This window comes from Ciconia boyciana, chromosome 10 (genome assembly GCF_034638445.1).
Source record: "Ciconia boyciana chromosome 10, ASM3463844v1, whole genome shotgun sequence".
NCBI classification, from domain to species: Eukaryota; Metazoa; Chordata; class Aves; order Ciconiiformes; family Ciconiidae; genus Ciconia; species Ciconia boyciana.
Window position 1 is genome coordinate 17298969 of NC_132943.1, and position 22010 is coordinate 17320978.

Here is a 22010-nt window from a genome sequence, read left to right on the forward strand (position 1 = left end):
CACTAACTATGAAACAAACTCAGATACACAAAGGCAGTTGCTCAAACCTGCCCGACTGACTCTACCATAACCTTTCCTTTCCTCCCTGTCTGGTCTTTACATGACCTCCCTACATACACTGGTTTCTCCTTTTTCTTCGCAGACTGTCAAGAGATGGCTGCATATGCTATGCCATGCTCACCTGCACTGTTCTCGCAGGAGAAACATCACAGGGTACAGCCTTGAAAGATGATGGGGGCAATACCTAGGGACAGACACAGGGAGTGAGGGCCTATCCATCCTGGACCATCATCCATCCTGTGGAGGGTGCCTTAGAAGAAAAGACATCAGCACAGGTGTACCCAGGCTTTTTGCACTTTGATACTCAGTTACGGAGATTGTCACACATAGAAAAGCTTCCCTATTCCCACCGGGCAGTGTGGGGAGGATCCTAAAGTGCCCTGGAACATGAAACAGTCTTATTACAGCCTTTCTTTTTAAGTAGTAATATTGAATTAAAACTAAAAGCATCCTGGCTAAAGTAGAAAACATTTCCAGGTGCCCAATTTCCTAAAATATGGCCCAGGGAGAACCTGGGGCCTGTCCAGCTCAGACCTCCTCAGCAGGGAGCACACAGCATCACAGCCTACCTGCAGCTGCTGCAGCACTGCACCTCTCTAAAAGGCGTCCCAGGACTTCTTCTGCCCAAGCCTTCTCTTTAATTTGGTTATTAAACACACTTGTGGAAAGCCATCAGGCTCATCTCCACAGTCCTGTCCCTCATCAGACACACCTGAGCATCCCATGTACACTCTTTAAGAGCGGAAAGCAAGGCTGGCTTAAGGTTTGGATGAGGCAGCAGGGTCTCCTGCTGGGGGTCTCAGGCTACCTGCCTAGGGATAATCCCAGGGTCCCCAGGAATAGAGCCTCTGTAGCTGAACTGCTTCCAAGATCAGCTGTGAGGAGGTAAGTTTTAAGTGTCTACTAAGACAGAAATCTGGCTGGGCATAGGTTTACTATGGGTCATACAGACATCTGGGAAGTTTTTGCTGTCTCTCTTATGCTGCGTTTGGGTGGCTGTGCACTTAGCCAGCTCTGCTGATCTGAAAACCAACCTGGGGAAAAACTGAAGCTTTTGGTGGGGCCAGGGAAAGGACAGATACATAGAAGGGAACCTGTGCTTGGAAGCAGGGTGGAAGGAGGCTGTGCTCCCTTTTAGGCAGCAACACCATGGCCTTGATTTGGCTTCAGTGGGTTGTGATATGTTACTTTGAGTCATCCAGGACTGGTTTCTGTGGTAGAGTGACAATGTTAATCTGCACCTCCTTCCTAGGACGATTAGCTCACTGGTCTTGTGGTCCCTCAGAAAGCAGGTACCACTGATTTTCTCAGCCTCCCCTTTCCCTGTCTCCTCTGCTTGTCTCTGAGCAGTCATGCAGTACCTACATGTGCTTTGTGAGCCCATTCCCAGGAATGTGTTTTAAGTGTTTAATAACTAAATACAAACTAACTTTGTTCCTAAATCACAGTTATTATCATGGGGAAGAAAAAGCCCCCTGATAGCCTGCAGTGATCAGAACACACCCCAGCCCACCCCCCCATCAGGGAATTTGCCCTCCCTGGGCTGGGCAGCCCCAGGGGTCACTTTGGAGCCCTTGGGGTCACATTTATTGGTCTTGGTCCACAATGCAGCTGGGTGCAAATGAGAATATGAGCTCTGAACTGGTCTGACTGTGATTTCTCTGGCATCCACCCTTGCTCTGCATGTTTCTCAGGTAAAAAAAAAATCTCTCAAGAGCAGATTAATGGCTGGATGTGAGCAGGCAGCTGGCATGAGCTTTTTAACCTGATTGATAAACGCATTTTATCTTTAAGCTTCTGTGATTCAGAAGCCCCTCACATTTCTCTAGTCCCTAGAGGAGACTTTCTGCTTATGTCTAACCTACCTCACCCTCGCTGTGTTTTGGGGTCCAGACTTGTCCCCTCTCCCATGAACGTGAATAGAGACACCCAGTCAATGGGGAGGGAATACTTTTTCACCAGAAATGATACAACTGACTTTTTGCTTCCATGATCCTCAAGAGTTCAAGAGATGATCTTGGGGCTAAAAATCAGTTTTCTGTCAATGAACCACTGTCCCTCTTAGGTTTAAGGCCTGCAATAACAAGGTTGCTCACCCCGGTTTGGCCTGTACTTGACATAGGATTTTCTGTGAGTCAGGCCAGCTTTTCGGCTGTATCAGCTCAGCTGATGAAAGCAGTTACTACTCTCTGCAAACCTTGCTGTGGACTATGGAACTGCACAGAGAACTGCATCTCCTTGCCCTACCCCCAGGCTCACAGAAACATGCTGTCACAACCCAGCAGCCCTTCAGGGTAGACATTAACTTATTTTCTGTGATTTTGCTGTAATTCTATGCTTTTTGTGAGCTGTGAAGAGGTCCCTGGCAGCACCAATACTGCTGCCTGCATTACTGTGAACCTGTGATGACCCACTGCTCAGCTCTGACCTGTCTTCTTGGGCTCTCTGCAAACACAGGGAGCAGTCTCTGTGACCATCACAGTCCATCTTTAACAACCTTTTTTTTCAAGCATGATATGATAATATATTGTGAAACTGAAGGCTGAGACTCCAGAAAACGATTATGAAATCTGTACCCCAAAGACCCCCACTTCCTCCACCTAATTCTGTGTCTTCCTTTACACTTTAAGAAAATTATCTTAACCTGTATTATCCGAGATGAACACTGCCAGCAGTAGGCTAGAGATGCTGTTGAGTTCTTTCGGATGCTTTTCCTCAGGGCAAAGACTTTTTTCTATTCTGAATGGCTCGTTAGATCCTATTTAGGTGGAAACAGTACTTATTTCACTTGGGAGATACTCAGAGCTGTCTGCCAGGCAAGCACTGTCTACCTGGAATGATTTTGGAGGATGCTCCTCCACAATTCAACAGTAATTGTAACAAGATCACCCAGGTGTATTAGCAAACTGGGAGCTTTGATGGGAGGTAATATTAAATGAGCAATAAGCTGTTTACCAATTTGAGGTTTACTTGTTCCCTCGTGTGTGTGTGTAAGTTTGGAGCTGGCTGCTTTCAGTGGTTGTGGCTGGCTGGAGGATTGCTTGTCCTGATTCAGAATCACAAAGCCTGAGGGGGTTTAGCACAGGGGAATACCCATGCTAAAAGTCTGCAAAAAGGCTGGAGAGGGACAGGTAGCCCCACTGTGCATATGGCTTGCTGAAAGCTGCAAAATCAGGGAGGGAGAGTGATTATTTAGCGAAGTTCAAGGAGAAGTAATGGGAGAAAGTCAACAAAATTCCCTTGTGTGACAAGGGTCCACCTTAGCCTGGATGATGCTCTTCTGGGCTGGGAAGGGTCTTCCCCTTGCACTGACTGTTCCAGCCTTCATGTGTCATGAGCCACAATGCTTCTACCATTCTGTGGATGCCTTTTCTGGATTGCTTCTGTATGAGGAATAACATATCTTTATTCTTGTAGCCAGAGGACAAAAGCCTAAAGGCATTCAAGAAGGGCTCTTCCAGAAAGAGAGCACAGCTGGGTTTGACTTTAGAGGAAGGAGTTTCTTTAGTGCAGATGTCTGTTGCCTTGTGCTGTAGCTTGACTGTATCTCCTTAGACCAAGAACTGTGAGCCTCCAGCCCAGCCACGGAGAGAGCAGACCACAGGAAGCAGATCTGAGCTACAGGGAGAGGCCCATGGGCTGGTGGCCAGCCACATATCTTCCCTCACTAACTGAGGTAAATGCCTTTATGTTAAGAAATTGGAGCCTGCTTTGTACAGACAGATATAAGATTGAAGAGATCCCTTCAGCAGCCAGCTCCAGCCTCCTGTTATTGCATGTCTCATAAATTTGCTTGCAAATGTGCTCTGCTCCATTATAAAATCAGTTCAATTTAATGCCCCAACTCCTTCTGGAAAGCTCCTCCAAAACCTCCCTGCTCAGTCACTTAAACTTGCTTCTGGTTTTCACCCTAAATTAATTCCAGCTCTATCTATATTAAATATTCCTGCTGCAAAATAATTTTGGGGGCTTGAATGGTGTTTTCCCTCCCCAGAGTTCCCCCTCTTGTGTATTTGCATGGATAAATCAGATCCCCTGTAAGCAGTTTCTTTTTTGTGGACTCCTGAGCTCCTGCTCATGAGACCACCTCCCTGTGGTTATGTGTGTAGCCTGCTTCTGTGCTGTTTCTGGGTTGAGGGCCTCCCCTTTAAGCATGTGTGGTCTGCTCCTCATGCTATCCTAGCCCAGCCCTTCCTGTAGCCAGATACAGAGGTACCAATATTGCACAAGAGCTGGTGGGGAGATGGTTTTCCACAGTGTTGCAGGATCATGTTTGTCTTTTTCAGCCCAGAAGCACCCTGGTCGTTCAAAATCACCATATGTTCAACAACAGCACCAAGGTGTTTCTCTTACAGACTCACAGATACCAGGCTTCCTCAAGGAGCTCCGTTACCTTCTCTCTGTTGTTCTTAATTTTCTGGAGGTGGAGATGTCAGACACAAGGAAACACACATCCTTCTGCTTCTGATGTGTGCGGGACTTTACAGCAGCAAGTGCAGGAATATTATTGGTACCAGATGGTGTATATTGGAGCCTTGTGAGACCAGCCTATTGCAGGTGGAAGCCTCACAAGTTTATCAAATTTCTAGTATTTGTGCATTAGGGACAGAGAGATTTTTACAAGGGGATGCCATGCCTTTGGCATTGCTCCACACTAGATCAGCTCCAGACCTGCCCAAGTCTTGTCTGGGACTAAGCCCTGTGTTGCTCCCTCACATCCTGCCTGCTTCAGTGGCAGGATAAAGATCTGAGCTACTCCTAAAGCCAAAGGGTCTTTAAATTACAGAAACCTCTGGCTACAAAAAGCCAAAAAATATGGAGGAAAAGCATGAAGGGGCATAGCAGCAAAAGCCCAGATGAGCTGAAGATTTCCTTCAGCAAAGCAGAAGAAGCCCTTGGTGTCCCTCTTGTCTGCATTTCCCTCAGACCCTGGGTGTAGTGAGCACTTTCATGCAGTGATGCTCTAAGCCATGGAGCTGGGAGGGGGAAGATTGCCCCATTGGCAGCAGTGCTGGGAGGACTTCCACTTCTCTTTAATGGCAGAATTGCTTTGTTTCTTGCTCACTGGTTCAAATGTTGCATTGTCCAAACAATTAATTACAAAAGGGAATTAAACAAACAGCTCCTTTCATTTTCCACAAAAATTTCATTCCTGGGAAATCTTTTTTGCTGCACTGTAATGGGTATAAGACAAATGTACTGATTAACTGTTTATAAATTTACTCGGTGCAACAAAAGGGAGCTTAACCTTGCAATGATGGGATTTGAATGACAGGTACTTTTGAGAGGCAGGTCAGGATATGAGGCCAAATAAGAACCTGTCTTGGGGAAACCTGCTGCCCTGTTCCTCTATGCCTCTCCAGCTGTTCCTGCATGCAGGGCAGAGCACTGAACTGGAGGCAGAGGTTCAGACCTCTAAAATACACTCGGTGCCATTCAGTACAAGGCAGTCCTTCTCCCAGGTGTGCTCAGGCTGGCTGTGGCAATAGCAGTGTTGTACCATGACCCCAGGTTCACAGGATGTGCAAGAGGAAAGTCTTGTGTGTTATTTTCTGCTGTGATCTTTTGAAGGCTATGGTTATTTTCAGACCTCATCCTGTGAAGCCAGTAGAAGGTTGCAGGCACAGATATCAGTGTTTTCTGGACCCCTTTGGTGCATCACCTCCCACGAGCACATCAGCAATGGTGCTCAACTACTGGTGCTGGAAAAGCAAAAAGGCAGTGCATGTGTTTCCTAGCACTTTTCCTCTGCTTTTGCAGAGGAAGGGCACAATCCCCAAGCTGATGTTTGAAGTCCCCTATGGTTTGGGTGAATTTGGCCTTTGGGTTTCAGTGCAGCCCACATGACCTAGCCTGTGAATGTGGCTGGTGGCTAGCTTGATGGCTGGCTAACAGAGATTGGCTAACTGTGCTTATTCTGCAGACACATCTTCCATGTCACAGCAAGGGAAAAGCCTGAGTCATGGTGATGCCAGATTCAGCTGTGGTGCCTAGGTTGGATGAATCACCTGGTTGGCTTCACATACTGATGGGGGGGCAAAATCCAAGGAGCTGCCTCTAAAACCAGTTCATTCGGACCTGCAGTGAACTTCCCAGATGTCCTGAATCTTCTGGGACATGTGGCAGAAAGGAGAAAAAATAAAAAAAACAAACCAAAAAAACCCCAGCTCTTTAACACTTAATTCACAGAAATTTATGCTTTTTCTTATCCATGCTGCCATGGCTTGTGACAGTATAAAGGCACTCTAGGGATGCAGGCAAAGATTTAACACTTAATCCCTTCAATTTCAGGCATCTTAAAAATATGAATGCACCACAAGAGTAACTGCCTCTCCCAGGTCTAAGAGATGTTGGTAGTATGTGAAAGAGAAGGTCAGAAAGGACAAAAGAAGCCTCAATCCTGCTGTCCAGCAAATTCAACAGCAAAACTCTTATTGACTCTGCTGAAATTGGGACCTTGAAGAAAGTGTCTCCTGCTGAAACACTCTGAAGATATTTTAAAACCAGATTAATAAATAATTGGACCATCTGCATCAGAGTCCATAAGTGGAGTGACACACAGAGGGTGTCTGTAAATGGAATAGCTTCAAATATGCAGAGTAAAATACACAGTGGAATGGATTTTTTTCCATAATAGACATAATTATTGCCAATTTGGGTCTCTGTTGCAAGCACAATGAGAGGCACTGCCTGAGAGATGGGCTGATTTCTCCTAAGAACTGAGCAGACAAATAGTAAAAGACTGCTCCTGCCCTACAGCAGTGACTGTCATATTAATAAGACAGACCAGGGTCAGGAGCAATACCAAGGAAATGGTTTGCCCAAGGCCATGCAGCAGATCAGCTTCCCATTTCCTACAGTTCCATTTCCCATTTCCAGCTGGGCTCCTTTGCTTTTTGACAGAAGATGATATTGCCTCTAAAGCCACCAATATCTGTTGAATCTCCCCCCATCACTACTGGGCAGTCTGCCCTGTACTGGACAACTGTGTTTTAATTATTATTCCTCTTGGGGTTGCAACAGTGGTTGGGGTTAACATTTCAGTCACAGTCTTCAGAGGAACAGGGTCAGACCAGAAGTTCATTGAAAGAGGTCACTTCTGGACCACTGAGTTTAATAACTCCTTGTCCCTCTTTCAGGTGTTTTATTCTTTTTCCTCCTGCAACATCCTGAGGAAATGAGCTGCCCAGCTGATGCAGCGTGTGGGAACACCTTCCTTTTGTTGCCTTCTGACCTGTTATTTGGTAACTGGGCACCCTTTGGTTCATGGACTGGAAGATGCGGTGAATAATTAATTGTTGCCCATTCTTGTACTCCACTCCATTCTGGATTTTATAGGTTTCTACCCTATAATCCCCACCATCGTTCCTTCACCAAGCCAAGGTGAGCCAGTTATTTAGCTTCTTCCTATCTAGAAACAGAGCAAAGGAAGGTGGTGTATTTTGGGGGGGGAAAAATTGATGTTTCATTTGCATAACCTATAGATAGCAGCAACATCAGCCTTTTTTAAAACCTGAAATGGAGAGGAACATTGAGAAGGGCACTGACAGCAAGAGAAACACTTCAACTGAGAGACACTGGAAGTGGGATTTATCGTATCTAATGTGCAGTGCTCCTGTGCAGACATCTCCATCTGAGGTTGGCTCCCTGGGCTCCTGGTTTAGGGGTGAGTCAAGACAGGTGAGAGCGCAGGGTTTGTTTGGCTTATTTTGGGTGAGATGATGCCTGCCCTACAGCCCACTGTCTTGAATGGAGTCCGAGGCAGATGTGGACACCTACTTTTTGCTGCAATGACACCAATGTTAAGTAAGTCTCAGGCTGAGAGCTGTAGCAGTAACCATTAACTAGCCATGGCTAACGAGTTGGTCTTGACACTTCCTTGCTGTACCATATCAATTATTAATCCATGGGGATAGTGCTTGGTTTCTAGAAGTTTCTGGAGGTATATGGGGTGCAGTGTGATCACCTTCCTGTGCGCACCTGGAAATTTCCTTTCTCTGATCTCAATGGCAGAAATTCTGTCTCAAGAAATCTGAGATGTGTTATTTTTAGGCTTTTTCCTCCACAATCGGGCTGACTAGAATTTAAATTTTTTATAAATGCAAAAATATTTTTGATCAGTTGATGTCTGGTTTACACTAATTGTCTTTGAATATAATTAGCTTTTATAGGGATAACTTTTCTCATTTTTAAATTGTAGTTGAAATTACATTATATGTATATAGAGGGGGAGACAGACTTTCTGTTTCAGTTGATTTAAATATATCTTTACTGTGAATAATGCCCTTTATAGTTTTGGGAGAACAAAGAAGAAAACAATCTAAATATCACTTCAATACTTTTGGTGTTCTCATGAGCAAAAGAAAGCAGCTGCATTAGCATGAAATGGATGCTAAATATATTAAATACATGCCAAAGGCCCAGAAAGGTCCTTACTCGTGGTAGCAATAATAGGGTCTATCTCCAGTGATAAAACTATAAAGGAGTAGAGCATCCCCTTGAAAAAAGGGAAGGTCTCACCTGGATGGTAGAACAGATACTGCTGCCAGGAACAGCCAGCCCCTAACTTTAGACACCTGCCAAGGTGTGACCCAAAGAGTTGGACAATGCCAGGAGTGTACCCATGAGTGGACAACTGCAGGGGTGCCAGGAGAGACAAACCACACAACCTGCAACACCTCTCTCCAGGCACTGCTCTATGACCAAGGCAAGGCCATGACTGAGGACCTCACCCAGGCAAGCAGTTATAGATGACAGGAACCAAAAATGTGGGAGAACATGGAGAAGTGAAAATAGCAGGTATTGCCATGTGGGTCCCATCCTTTCACTTTCCTCTGCTTTCCCTAATGCGGTTGTGAGTGTCCAAGAAAATGTATGAAAAGGTCATGTGGGCCAGGATGCACCTGACATACATCCATGCTGCACCCTCAGGATAACCCATGTTCCCTGCCCTCATCTGAGGCAGTCTAGGGCCAGTCCCTGCTGGCATCAGTGGGTACTTGACCACATCTCTACACTCAGCCCCACCAGCCTTCACCATATAAAGCACAAGTGTAGTCTCCAGTCGTAACCTGTACCCAGATCCTTCACCTGATGGGATGGCAAGGCAACATTTGTGAAACCCATAGCTGCCTTTTATGTTCTGTGGTCTTACAGTCTTAACCCTGAAAGTTGGTTTTCATGAGCAACTTTCACCACAAACCACATAATTGTCCCCTGCTGAAATTCCTGACTATGGGGTGGGGCAAGGTGGCTGTCACAGCCTCTGTGGGAGATCTGGGACAGGAAGCATGGATGGTAGCTCTGGCTTGCCACTTCTGGCAGGTTTGATAATGGTTTAATCCTTGTGCAATGTCTCCTCTCTATCCAGGCATTCAACAAATGTAAAGCAGAAATAAAAGAATTGCCTCATTAAAATCTGGTCACAGAGCTGAAGATAATACCCCTGTCTTTGTCAGATATGGAGCCACACGAGCCCTAGCAAGGAAGGGAAATGGTGGAGTAAAATGTACTTCCTGTCCCTCAGACACCCCCCTGCTCCTTTGTGGTCCCATCAGTGGCTGCTATCAGTGTGTAATGTCTCTGGCAATAATGAATGACTGGCAGCACTGCATGAATCCCTGCTAGAGAGCTGTCAGTCAGGGGCTCCCAGGAGGAAACGCAAGAGGAACCTGACTGAAGAAATAACCCTCAATGCAGATCTCTGGTGACTCCCCACCCTCATCAGCAGATCCAGATGCACCTGAGGGCTGATGTCCTGCAAAGGAGCCCAGGCTTCTCTCCTTGCTCCTCCACCCTTTTTGGTTTAGTACTCTCTTGGCTCCTGGCTGAAGGCTTGCTCCCTTGAGCCTCTCCTTGAGCACTGCCCGTGCTGGAGAGCCACCTAACACTTGCTCCCCTTTCAGCAAAACTCCCAATTGCCCCAAAAGCTCCCTAACTCCATCCCAGCCCTGCTAACACCTAGCTGTGAGCATGTCTTGGTATCTCGCTCCTTCAAAACCATCCAGGGGTCAGGACAAGAAACAAGGTTCAGCTCTTCTGACAGGACCACCCCACGTGGGCAGTTGCTGACCAGGATTTAGACCAGTGAGCTAGAAAGGAAAAAACCACTTATTTTTCCCAATTCCAGTCCCCTGAGCTCACGGAGGCTGTGAATGCTCTGGGTTTCCAGAAGGGAAGCAACACCTGACCACTCAGAGGATAAACGCCTGGAGAAGTCAGGCAGCACTTAATTTTCAGATCCAAAGAAAGGGAAGGGACACAATAGAAATCTAGATCTTAAAAAAGCCTCTTCAAAGAGCCTCTGAAAAGGCTTCCTCCCCCAAGATTTCATACTAAAAGAAAAAAAAGCTTTTAAACACACTGAACTCTTGAGATGTGCCCTGGGCAGTGGTGTTAGAAAAAGTGGAAGGTTGGAGGCAATCCTAACTGAAGTGGCCCAAAAGCTGCTGAGTTCAGCTCTGAAACCCTCCCTGGAGGGCTGCCCGCATAAATCTGACTCTCAGGTTTCGGTCTCTTGTAGGGATGGGAGCTGAGAGCAAAGGTCTGACCCACAGCAAACTCCTCGCTGGTGGTGGCTGTGGGGTTTGATTTAACAGGGGGGTTGCAGGCAGGTGCAGGCATCCCCAGCCTGGTGCCTGGCAGCCAGGACACAGCTGCCTACGGAGGCTGGCCCAGCACTGCCCTTGGGATGTCTCCTCCTGCACCGCTGTGTGCATGAGGACACCTTCCCCCGTGTCATGGCTGGGGACAGGGATGGAGAGGGGCTGCCCCCGCTGCTGGATGGGGCTGCCTTTGGGGGTACAAGCTGGTTGTCTACAAGCTGCTCCAGAGACGTCATCTCGTGTTTCCACAATGAGCGGTTGCTTTCAAACCACCCCTGCAGTGCCGCTGATTCGATGCCGAGGAGCCCTGAGCACCCTCTTGGCACTGCGCCCCGGGGGGCCAGGCAGGGAGGCTCAGGAGAGCAGACAACCCAAACTGTTCCTTTTTCCCCAAAATTTGCACACTGTAGTGACAGTTTCAGGTTGGCTCTGAGTGATTCACCAAGATCCCACAGGAGGTCTGTGGAAAAATTTGGTTTCTATCCCCGTTTCCTCTTTAAATGAGAACCCTAAATGACTTCTTATTTCTCCTGAGCAACACACAGATTTTGGTACGGGCCAAGCAGCAGATTTTCAGACAATTCCAGAGAAGAATAAATGTTAACATAGGACAATCACCTCCAAAATGGACCATTGCAGAGCTAGGAGCAAGGAAAATAATTTAAAATCAATTTCTCTGTGTGCCATAAACTGGGTTCAGTCTGTGATAACAGGACCAGGATGCAGAGCATGCAAATGAGATCATTAGTCCTCACATGAAGCAGGGGTTGTATGATGCTCTGGATGCTGGAGCTAAAATGTTGCAGACCTCTAGTTAGGGGTTGGCTTTCCACCTTGGCAGGTTTTCATCGGCCCCAATGTCAGCTGGACAACTTGACGAGTCACTCGGAGCAGCATCCCCCAGTCACAAAACGGCTCACAAAAGTGCACAGGCATGAGTGCCTTAGACTGCAGCATCTCTTTGGTCGATTGGTGAAAAGAGAACATGCACTTGGTGGAAAATATGGTGTACTGTGACTGTAAATACTATGTGAATTATTAATTTGCTGTTTACTAACTTCAATATTTTTCTTTTCAATTATTGTCTATAGATAGAGCAAAGGACCGCTCTGATTTTTAAATAATACACAAATTATTTTTTGTACATATTTACAGGAAGAATTTTTGCACATCTTTTTCCTTGAATAGATTTTGAATTATTTGTTGCATGTTTTATTAAAGCATCTGTTCAATAATTAAGGAGGATATATAATTATATGTAAGGCTACCGAATGATTCGTATTGCAGTATTTATTAACACCGTATTGAAAATATAACCCCTCTCATATGAGTTGTTTTTCAGGATTACTTCATAGCACTTTATAAGGAGGGGGAGCCACTGTCTCCAATTTACTGCTGGGGAAACTGAGGCATGGGAAGGGCAGATGCCTCAGGGGACTAAATATGGACTTAAGAGTCAAACCCAGGACTCAAGACCCAGTGCAGAGCTCCAGCCATCAAACACTGCAGCCTCCTGGCATATTTTGCAATCCCCTATAATACCCCCAACCACACAAAACTTCTCTGAACAAAGCAATAATCTCCCTGGCAAAAGGAGTGTGGATAACTAAAATCCTTTTGTCTCTTGCCGGCAGTTATTGACCTCAGCATTCAAAGAGACAGGTCCCAAATCCTCTGCGCAGATGACATTTAAACACAAATGGCCTTAAAAGTTATCCAGGAAAACTCGCTGACTCAGGAAAAGGAGTGTTTCATGTTTAGGCTGAACCCAATTGCACATGCTGTGATGTAATTTATTGTTCATAATACACAACTCATTTAAGGCCCTGCAAGCTGTGAAACATTTAAATCAGCAAGAGGGTGACTTTGAATGCTGTTACTGAAACATGGTGGAAAAGCCTTCAGCTAAAGGGCTAGGGAGCTTGGTGGTGTTCTGTTCCTTGCCAGCCATCAGAAAACTAGCCCAAAAGGGAGTGGCTTTCTGCTTAAATGCTGGAATTTCAGCTCAGCTTTTAACTTATTTATTAATTATTTGCAGCAGTAACTCCCAGACACAGAGTAAGGCTGGACAGGGGTATAAATCTAGCTGAAAAAAACCGTAAACTTGTAACAACTGATCTTGCCCAAGGCAACATTTTCTCCTAACTCCTGCTTTTCATTAGACGCAGACCTAGCTCCTCAGCTGAGAGCTATGAATCAGGTTTCCATCAGCACCTTGTAAGCACGACATAAGAGGTCCAGGTTGAAATGGTGCAGGAGCAACAACTATACGGAGCGAGGAGTCTCGGCTGTGGGCAGACATTTTACAGACCAGCCTGGCAGGAGGTGAGCCCATCATGAGCTGGAGGAGGTTTGCTTTCCAGCTCTCCTTGACAATAGGGAATTAAGCCCCCATGCAGAGCTGCTCACTTTTTCTTTTTCCTGTTAGGCCTTCAAGTTGCGTAAGCTTTGTTCTGTCCTTTCTGTGAATTTCAGAGTCAACACATACAAAAATCTCTCCTAAACTGGATTTGAGTAAATCTAGCCCACCCTCTGCCCTTGGCATCCCCCAAATACTGCAGTGCCTTTGTGCAGATCTTTACGTAAAGATTCTGGTAACTGCTGATTAGTGTCAGGTGAAGGACACATTTTTTGCTCCTTTCTACAGTGGTGTCTCCCACGGAAATTAAAGGAAATTGATTTTGTGCCGCCTCCCCTGCCAACAGGACCTGTTCCCCCTCAGTGACAATCTCAGCTTTCTTTGTGGTGGCAGTTTCTAGCCCTGTTGCATCCAGACTTTTTCACAGATGATCCACTTCCTAGAGCACCGCTGGGTTCATTTCATTAGCCCTATTATTAGGAATGTATTTCCAAGGGGCTCATGACCCCACTGGCTAAGGGGACCCCTAATTCGGGAACTACTGATCCAGAGGTCACAGTTCTGGTGTACTGGACAACACAGAGACTGGCTTGACCTTATTTTCAACTGGAGACCCGGTGATGCCAAGGCTGATCTTTATGAGGAACCTAATCCTGGCTTCTTTCCTGGAAAAGTGAGACCTTTTTGGACTATACCTCTGTGGTAGTGAGGGAATAACTTATGGGAAGCTCCACTGCTTTCTGGCAAAGAAAAGTGGCAGATCCCACACGAATGTGCTCGCTCCCACAATGCTGACATTGGAGCAAGTCTAAATCACTGTGATGGTGCGGAGCACAGAGACTTGGTTCAGTCAGCCCAGCTGGATCCGAACCTACCACTGCATGACAGCACCACAAAACCAGCCCCAGGACTGCAAACTAACAGGTAAAATTCAGCTTCTCTTGTTAATGGTGTGAGATGAAGCTTGTAGAAACAGCGGTCAGATCACCTCTCTCAGGCTTCTTAGTTTATTTACCCAGCTGGTGCTTCCCACGCTAGCCAGGCTGGGGACAAGGCACCATTGCTCAGGATGTGCCATTTACCTGGGCAATGATGCAGAGCCTGGGTCTCCTCCTGCCTGCTGGGAAGCAGCTGAACCCATGGCCATGGGCATGCAGGAGAACCGGTTTTGGTGCTAGCCACATGCAGGGGCCCAAGAGGAGTTCATGTCACAGCCAACCTCAGAGAAGTCCCCAATGTAGAAACCTTCCAAAAATCCAGCCCTGCTTGGGACCAATCTCCCTGTGCTGGGAACCCCCAAATTTACATGCTGCAGATGAAACTAAGTGGCAGAGTCCAACTACTGACATCTCTTGGCTCATGATTATGATGTTACTGATCAACCATGCCGAGCACACCCCACAGACCTTCCCTTTGAGACATGGACCACGGAGCCACCATGCCCTGCGGAAGGGCAGTGGCAGAGGCGGGCAGATGTCTGGGGCACAGGGCGCTGGCCTTGGTCCCGTCCAAGGAGCCTTTTTGATTCACCACACTGCCGCCCTCCCTATGTAGAGCTCCTTGCACATCATTCAACCTTATTGCACCAGACGCACAAACCTAAGGTCATCATCACTGTAGCAAAACCGACAGAGCACGTGTCTCCACTGAGTCAAAGCAGTGATCAAAACATGGTTTCTCACCTCCTCTCTGATCTCCCCCTCCCGTCTCCTCAGCAGGAAGCTCAGCAAAGCCATGGTTATCACTGTTTGGAGGCAATACTGCTGTGGTTATCGGGACGTAACTTGGAGCTTGGCCGCCCTGATAGTGATGATGATGTTTGGTTTGGATGTGGTTTCCATTCCCCACCTGGGACCACTCAGGTTTCCTCTACAAGCCAGTATGACAACTCCTCCCCCAAAATGATGCCACTCCCAAGCACTGCTGCTCATATCTTCCCCATCCCAAAGAGACGCTGTGGTGTGCTGGATAAGGCACTCTGACTTGCAAAGCTGCGCCTTCCCCGTCAGTTGGGAGTGATTATAATTACAATTCCCATTATTGTAAATTGTGTACGCAGTCCTGTAAAACATGACATTTTAATCCTATTAATTGCTGTGTTTCGAATTCTTGCCAGTGATTTACCCTCCCCCACCCCCAAACACCCAACATCCAAAAAAGAAATTATTCAGTCAAATCTGTAGCATGACACCACAGCCACAAGAGAGCCCAGACTGCTGCAGCTGGGTTTGGGGCTCCTGATCAGCTGTCCCGAGGCACGGTTTACATGGGGTTGTAGGGTCCTTCTCCCAGCTGCCAGCAAGGTCTGCTCTTCCCACAGGATTAGTACCACCAAGGCCCTGACAAAGCCCAGGCTCATGGATGCCAGCTGCTTGTCCCCCTCCCCAGTCCTGCTCAGCCTCACCCTTCCCCAGAGGGTGTTTGAGCTTAATTAGTTCAACCTCTGAGCTTCGTCCCATTTCTGGTCCCCAACACTCAGCTCTGCCTCGTGGCTGACTCTCACTCCAGACCCTGCAGGCTGCCAGGAATGAGTATACTAGCTTGCCAGGAAAATGGGGGTATAGCATCCCCAAAATGACCCCTAAAAGGACCTAAAACCTCTCTGTGTGCACTTTGCAGACATAGGTGTGTTAGTCCCTATCTCCTGCCCAAATTTCAGCTTGCTTTCTAGGAGGAAATCTCTGTCCTTCAGCTCACCCATTTCCCAAGAACTTCCAGTGTCTGGCCCAGTTTGAGCTGTTGTGTCTTTGGTGACAGTCCCCTTCTTCCCTCCTACCACAAGTCCCATCAGCAGTGGGAACCCGAGTCTTGTCCTTGCAAACTGCTTTGGAGCCCTTCATATGGAAAATAATGTAGCAGGTGCAAAAGACCTACATGTAGCAAAGACTGAGTGGGTTTTAAATACTAATAATTTTTGTGTCTGGAGCATATGTGAGGACCTCAAAGGGTTTTGCAAATGATGGTTGAGGCTCTGATCATGTCATGATGTGGGAAGACAAAGAAACCATGTCCAATCAGAAATGGAAGCAAAAGGCGATGGTGAGGAGCCAGGAAGGGGACGGGGGTCCTGCTCACCTTTTCTTCTCCTACACATGGGACATCTCACTGGGTTCAGAGGGGAGGAAAGGGAACACCAGGACCTCAGCCCCTCTTTAAGTGAGTTGTTCTCCACCTGAACAAGAAAGAGCAGAGCGGAGCACACAAAAGCACAACATGGAGATCTTCCCCAGAGCCAGGCGCTAGCACAAGAGCCGCAAGTGCTGCATCTGACTCTTTTCTAATCCCTCACCAAGTGGAATTTCATCATACTCATAATTAGGGATAATAATTTAAAGAGATAGTTGAATACCCAAATCTGTTAATCCTTTAGTGGAGCCTCTTTCCTTTAATCTCTCTCTGGTTCACTAATACATAAAAATGTAGCCAGGCACCCACTGCCCTCATTAGAGGGAAACTCTACCCTCCTCCTCTCGGCCTCGGAGGCATGCCGGGGATGAACGGAGGGCACAAAGGCAGCCCTCTGCTGCTTGAGACATGTGGGAACTTTGAAAACCATCAACCTGGGCTTGTTTCAAGACCAATGTCACAACAGAGGCCAGTTGTCATGGTAACAGGTTATCAGCTATCAAAAACCATCCATGAAAAAAATATCACAAGGAGAGATGGCAACTAGGGCGGAGGGAGGATGGACACACTGCAGGGAAGGGGATGCCAAAGGGTGGCTTTGCCCCTGGATGCGGGGGGAGGATGGACACACTGCAGGGAAGGGGATGCCAAAGGGTGGCTTTGCCCCTGGATGAGGGGGAAGGCAGGGGGAGAGCCGTTCTCCACATAGAAAAGGCTGCAAAAATCCACCTCTCTCCTTAGGTTCCCGTGCAGGTGCCAAAAGGCAGCAGATCAAGACAGCTTTTGAGCACAGGAGAGAGGAGATGCAGACGTGCAGACTGATTTCCCCTGCCATGGAGGTCAGGGCGAGGAGGTTCCCATAGTGCCTTTTCCCTGGCAAGGCTGGAGAACTTTATAGGGGAGAAAAGACAACTGCTGCCAAAGAAGGAAATGTGAGGCAATGAAGAGCCTCAAACCCTCCTGTCCAAATAGGGCTGAGCCCTCCATTTGGAGGGAGATCAAAGCCTACAGCCTGGTGGCTGGGAACTGGGGCTGTGAGGAGGATGAGGGCCCTGCGTAGGGGCAACTCTGACTTCTCCAAGCCTCCTGCTCCATCTGACCAGATGAACATCCTCCCCTTTGCTATCATTTCTGCTGGCACAATGGGCCACCCCGCTCTTCCTGTGACAAAGCTTGGTTTGCCACCAACGTGGTGCTTTTGCACGTCTCCTCCAGCCCTTCTGTTAGTGCCCTGGCCACCATGCTCCCATGGTGGGCAGCAGGAAGCCCCACTGTCAGTACCAGCAATACCAGTGCCAGTATCTGCTGGGCAAGAGCTGATGCACTTGCTGGGCTAGAAGCAGTCGCAAGTGGGAAGCCATTGTTAATTAATCAAATATGCTATGTAACAGCATTAATCACAATCAATATATTAGATAGTGATGATGAAAACGCTGTGCAATCTCTGTCAGATAGCAAATACACCCACGTGTCCCAGCACAGCCAGAGTCCTTGGGATGCCCATGCTCTTCACCTGAACCTCCCAGGTTGGCAACAGCATCGAGCTCTTTTTGCCTCTGCTTCTGAGATCCTGCCGATCTCCTCTCCCTTGCCTGCTCCTGGGTTCACCCTTCCAGTTTGCCTCCCTCCCTCTTCCCTGCACCCTGCCTGTATTCCTTGTTTTTCTCCAGTGACATAATTTGGAGAGCTGCTCTCAGAGGCACCTGTCTCATCCACACACGCCTCCATCTCCAGGGCTGGCGAAGGCTTCAGGAAAGGCTGGGAATGAGACCTTGATGTGCTGTTGTGTAGGTGGGCAATGAGGGCTGTGCTGCTCCTCTCGGAGGCCCTCTGCTCCACCAGAAAAGCACGTTAGCCTTTGCCAGAGCCGAGTGGCAGTAGAGACTTCCTAAAATGCAACACACTCACACAATTCATCGCAATTGCTCTTCCCATGTTTTGCTGAGGAGCAAACTCCATCTTCTCGTGATGTCGCTCACCCCAGGAGCAAGAATTTTGTGCTGGAAAAGGCATCTGCACTCGGGTAAAGGGTCCTTCCAGAAAAAACACTCCTTCTTTCCCACACACACAGCCCCAACCCCCGTGAGCAAGCTGGAAGGGTAATGCATTTTCTCTGGCAGCTGCCACCACAGAAGAGGAATTTTTGAGATAACAAGACTTCATTTCAAACAGGAACGGTTTTCATGGCAGGCACAGTGAATAAATGTAAGACGTCTATTCTTGCTTCAAGTCCTGTTCTCCCTAATGCACACGGAAAAGAAACCTCAGACATACCAAAAACTTTGACAGAGATAATGACCAGTCCAGGTTTAAAAACAGAAAATCATGCGTTAGTCTTGGGTATAAAAAAACAGAAAATGCATTCCATTAAAAGCAGATGAGAGGATATGAAAAATGCTTTTGGAGGCTAAATAATAATAATAATAAAAAAACCCAACAAATTGGCAGAAAAGCCTAGTGAGTCATTTAATGCTCCCCTGCAGCCGGCAGAAGCTGGGTAATGTATGCCTCTCCACAGCATGATCTCAGGGCAGGTTGCTCAGGGAGGGTGTGTTCAAACCCACCACATTTTCGACCATGAAGAACTAAAGGCCCTTTCTCAGTCCCACTCAGAGGGACATGTTTGGGCCAGAGGGGAGGTTTTCTACCTGCGCTGGAGCCATGACAAAGCGGGCTGAGATCCAGCTTCTGACAGTGAACAAAGCAGCCTGTGCAGCAGGTCTGCCGTGCCCCATGAAGGCAGTGCCAGCAGGGCAGGAGCAGGGCTGGAGACCCCCAGCAGGGTCCATGTGATCTCCTGCCACGCGTGAAGGCTGAAGGAATAATTGCATACAAAGTTTGCTTTGGGGCTGACGAAGGCCAGCGACCTCTGAGTGAAGGAGGAATGCAAAGCGGTCAGTCTGGGATGGACCACCAAGCATGGCCAGACTCCCCCTCGCTCAACTGCCCTCCTGCCACCTTTTTTGGATCCTGATTTGTGGGGCTGTGAGGTGCCTGGAGATACTTCTAGGTGGAGGGGTCTGCCACATTGTGTGGGGCAACAGGAGACTGCTTGCCATAGAGATCAGCCACCCCAATGACTGTCTCAGCTTGTACTTTCCATGTTTTCATGAGGTCTCCGGAAAGCTGGAGTTACCCGTTTAAAGGGGACCTCGCAATTTCTCAGTGGAAAAACACAGTCTCTGTAAGTCCTTTGAACACCAGCTAGAAAGGCAGCCGAATCAAAGGCCCCCGCAGTCCTGTACCTGCCCTCAGACACACCCAGATGGGGGTGCTGGGGGTACCAAAACCAGGGACAGTACAAAGTGGGTCTTCTTTTGACATAACTTCCCAGGCTGTGCTGCTGAGAGTTCAGTCAACCATCAGCCTCTCCAAAATTACTGGGAAGGCACCATTTACATAACACAAAGCATTGTGGCTGTGGAGAAGCAATGCTACCTTTACTTATTGGAGGATGAAATGGAGTTGGGGTAAGTATGTCCTGCAATGAATCTACAGCAGAGCTGGACAGTGGGTCCTCATGTATCTGTCTGATACTCAGCAAGGAGGAAACAAAGATAATGTTGAGGGCTGGGTGAAACAGAGAATGAGAGCTTGAGGGGTAGCATCTGCTGCCCCTCAGTCAAGCCCAGGAGGGGAGCTTGGTGCATTTCCTGGGAGTGTTTGGGGTTTTTTTTCTAGCAGAGAGCATAAGGTATGTTCATAACTTCAAGTGCTGGAGAATTTGCATTGCCTTGCACAGATGGCTGAGGTACAACAGAACCGTCACTAGAGGCCACCTCTGAAGAGCCTGCGCTAGCTACAGGTAATTAGCTACAGCTAATGCCAAACCCAGTTGCCTTCTGATCCGTTGGGGTTGTCCTCAGATAGCCATGTCTTGACAGACCACCAGTTGGACAGTGAGTGGAAGTTTAAATACTGACCTGAATGATTTGCATCTTATGTCTCTTCTCTCTACAAAGCCATGAGAGCTGAAACAAAGCCAAGAGAAGGTCTTGGTGTCTGTGCTTGCTGTGCCCTTGTTTATGAGAGCAGGAGCTGGATCAGAGCAAATCTCAGCTCCTCTCTATGCCTTCTGACATCAGACCTGGCTACTTAGGTGGGATGAAGAGTGTGTGTGGAGATCTAGACCTTTCCCAAATTTAATACTCTGTGTTCAAAGGAAGCTTTACTCTGATTAAGATCTAGGATAACATTTCTTTAACTAGACATAGATTACAAAGATGAACTGTCTGATTTATAGCTCTGGGTTTTGATCAGGGAGAAGAAACCAGAGATGATGAAATAGTCATAAGTTCAAAGTTATTTTTATTTTTGCTAGTGGATGAGTCTCAAATGACTAAAACAAACAAATCCAGCTGGGATTAACCAGCTGTATGTATAGAATTGTATACCTAATGTTGGAATCTCAAATCCTCCTCTCTGGGGTAAAACTTCATGCTACCTTCCTCCTACCTGTAGCCACCTTATTTATTATTTTTGGCAAATGGGTGCTGGGTGTGTGAAGAACAGCAGGGTTAGAGACTCTGGGACATAAAATAGTGGGTGATTTACACGAGACTTTTCTGAACTGACTGTTGTTACAGGGGAGACTTTGAACTTCAAGGCAAGCCTCAATCACAAATAAAGGACTTGGGCTCCTCTTACAAGCAGGTTTCCTCTTCTTGTTATTCCTATTGAGAGGCTGTTTCTGAATCTCTGTCCTTTGGGAACCAAAAGGACAGACTACTGACCACTACCATATATCACTCTTTCACACTGTGGTCTCCCACCCCCAGCAGAGCTAGAATAGCCCAGCGTCTCTCCTCCAGACTTTGCTTTCTTAGGCTAAACACATGGCTGGTGTCTTCCTCTCATCTGATGGAGTCTCCATGCCTGTGGACACCCCAGAAACCCTCCTCTGCCCAGGCCTCCCCAGGAGGGCTTGCCAATGCCACAGTCATGGTTTCCCTGCCTCTGCAGGGAACACCTGGCCTGCTAGGTCCAGCATTGCCCTTTCCAGCTGCAACACTGGAAGTCCAGGCTGTTATTCCCTGTAGCCCTACTCCATTTCATGTCCTTTCTATTACCCAGAGTAATCCAAAGCTGAGACTCTCATTCTCCTCTCCACGGCCAATGCCTCTGAACGTCATGTCATCAGAATATTTCATTAGCGCATTCCTGTAACAGCCCACCAAGCCACTCTGTCCTTCAATCAGGCTTTCCCTGCGCCTCAGGAAACCTGATAAGCAAAAAACACCATGCCAGCAGCCATGGCTAGGGCTGTGCTAGCAGTGCAGGGACTGCAGTTCTGGTGCTTATTCTGGAAGTGTCCAGAGATGGACAAAGCTGGAGAGATTGCAACTCTCTGTTACACATAATTTTGTTTTCTTTTCCTTTTTTTTTTATCTTTTATTTTTACACCTTGTGTTTTCCCAACCTTCTCATGTTCCTTGTTTTTAAGGTGCAAAAAAGAACATGAATCCATACATGTATATACTGTGAACACCCATGATTGCTGCATGGAAAAGGATCTTTGCACGGGAGATTTCCTCAGTGCTGAATAGTCCCTTCTGTAGTCTTAGTGGGTTTAGTGTTCACAGGTCCCCTGAGGCTTGAAGTTATCACCCATGACCTTAAGTATGCATGGTTAAACATCCTATCCTGTGTGTTTTGTGGAAGCCCAAGGGGCACAGAAGGGACATTTTAACCACCAGAGGGGCAGTGACTTCTAAAGGTCAGCACTCTGATGCACTCTTCCTGCCCAGACAGCTAATAATCTCCTTGCTTACTAAGAAATTTAGTCAGTGTTAACTGACTGACTGACTGTGGTAAACGCGTTTAGTTGGGATTTATAACCAAACAGGCAGGCGGCTCCTTAA

At 47.4% G+C, this 22010-nt stretch overlaps 1 protein-coding gene across 4 annotated transcripts in view; it reads right to left on the bottom strand.

The window, feature by feature from the left end:
• The window catches only part of MARCHF4 (membrane associated ring-CH-type finger 4), a 108168-nt gene that overhangs the window by 47919 nt on the left and 38239 nt on the right, over positions 1–22010 (bottom strand). The gene's annotated exons all lie outside the window — the stretch shown is intronic.